General features: G+C 42.3%; 1 pseudogene; it reads right to left on the bottom strand.

Annotated features, from left to right (window-relative positions):
• Position 1: 1 nt before the first annotated feature.
• On the bottom strand, positions 2-877 carry LOC100964504 (annotated as a pseudogene).
• Positions 878-2,303: the final 1,426 nt, after the last annotated feature.

Raw genomic sequence — 2,303 nt, 5'->3', positions numbered from 1 at the left:
AGTTCCCATAGTTATACCCAGTATAATCACATCCGCCATAGCCACTGTAGCCACCACCATAGGCATTATTGTAATTTCCATACCCTTGATCATAATAGTTATTAAATCCTTGGTTCCAGTTTTGGCCCTGACCTTGGCCTCCACCCCTAGTACCACCTTGTCCACTGGACACAGCACCTTTTCCTCCTTTCTGTTGTTGCTGCCTATAGACTTCTTTGGGCTGTGCAACTTTGATTTCACACTTCCCAGAACCAATGTGATGGTATCTGCTTTCTAACAATTTCTTTACTGGCTCTCCCTCTGTATATGTGACAAAACAAAATCCTCTCCTTTCATTTGTTTTTCTATCCCTGGGAAGTTCAATATTTTCAATCTCTCCAAAGGCTCCAAAATAGTCTTTAATTTGCTCTTTGGAGGTATCTGGGCTCAATCCTCCCACAAAAACCTTTTTAGGGGGCTCTTTCTCTTTTAAAGGTTTGGCTCTTTGGGGGTCTATCAATTTGCCATCCAGTTTGTGTTCTTTCAGTTCCAAAACCTTATCAACACTAGCAGCATCTTTGAAAAGCACAAATCCAAATCCTCTTGATCTACCACTGACTGGATCTGTTTTAATTATGCAGTCTACAACTTCCCCAAATCGAGACAAATATTCAGTCAGATCTCTCTTGCTTGTATCCCAGCTCAAGCCTCCAATAAACATTTTACCGTCAGTCTGCTGATCCTTGCTCGCGTTGATCTTGGATCCCTCTGCGAATTCCTCTATGTTGCCAACCTCGCTCATGTCCTCCATAGTGGTGGAGCTGTCAGCAGGGGATTGCTGGCACGTAGTCTGGGTCATGGCAGCAGCGGGAGCAGAGCGTTGTATGGAGCTGTATTTAAAATGGCAGCAGAAGAGCGGAAACCTAGTTTTCAATGTGACAATATTAATGGGGGGGCCTTTAGGATGTGATTAGGTTATGAGGGTGGAGCCCTAATAAATGGGATTAGTGCCCTGTGCTCTTCTTTCACGTGAGGACACAGCAACAAAAGTGCCATCTGAAGCCAAGAGCAAGCCCTCACCAGACACTGAATCTTCTGCGTCTGAATCTTGGACCTCTCACTCAGCCTCCAGAATTGTGAACAGTAAGTTTATATTATTTATAAATTATCCAGGCCAGTGTTATTTTGTTATAATGACCCAAATTGACCCAGACACTTCTCTAAGGGGAGTTGTGTTTCAGCATCACCCAAGTGTCACATTTTCCTCTGCCCTCTTCATTTGTACCTTGTTCATTATCAAAGGAGTCTGTATTTAAGTAAATGGATTTTTCCTCCTTTGCTGCGCTTCACCACAGTATCTTAGGGAGACAAACACCAAATGAAAAACTACCCCAAGGCAAACGCTAAACTCAACTTTGTTGCCAAATAAGAGCTAAACCTTTCACCAAGACTTTCTCTTATTAGAATTTACAATAGTGTGGGGTTTTATTTTAATTTTTAGATTAATAAAATCTACACACCCACATTCATTTTCAACAGATACAGAAATTTCCACTGGCACTCAGAAAATAGAGACACATTTCAGATGTGACTGTTGAAGCGATTGTGCCTTTGTTACTTTAAAATGGCCACATACCATTTTTAGCTAGGTCTTAACTGCCACAGAGGGAAATGAGTACATCATCTAATTAAATTTTATCTCAATTATCTGGGCAGTTGCCTGAATTCTGATCTTTCCTTTGTTGGTGGAAACGCGACATGATTAGAGGAGCTGTACGTGAAATAAGGGGCTCAAAAAACTTTCAGGAAACACCCACCACCCTCCGTGTATGTGGTCAGAGCCGTGACCACTGTGCTACGCACACTGAGCCCTCATTTATTTATTTTTTGAAACAGAGTCTCTGTGCTCTGGATAGAGGGGCCATGGCACCGTAGCTCACAGCAATGTCAAACTCTTGGGTTCAAGCAATCTTCCTGTCTCAGCATCCCAAGTAATTAATAAGTATGTACCCCTAAAGTAGGGTGACCAGATTTTAACATCGGTAAGGTGGGACAACATGGCCAGGGGGCGGGATGGGGACAGGGTGGGGCGGGGCAGAGGACAGGGTAGGGTAGGGCCTGACAACAATGCAAACTTTGATAAGCAGTTCTCGATAATCACTTCTCAGCAATTATTTGTTATTATTACAGTTTAACATTATAAAATTAACAAAAATAAAATAAAACTCATTCTGGCGAAATAGCCACATGGCAGCCGAAAACTGTATATTCCCTTTCTGTTCTCCTGACCATTTGTGCATTCTTTCCAAAAATCGGGACTTTTT

This window comes from Otolemur garnettii, unplaced genomic scaffold (assembly GCF_000181295.1).
Source record: "Otolemur garnettii isolate 467f Iridium unplaced genomic scaffold, OtoGar3 scaffold00002, whole genome shotgun sequence".
Taxonomy (NCBI): Eukaryota; Metazoa; Chordata; class Mammalia; order Primates; family Galagidae; genus Otolemur; species Otolemur garnettii.
The sequence above is the reverse complement of the archived record's forward strand: the minus strand, read 5'-3'. Positions and strand labels throughout refer to the sequence as shown.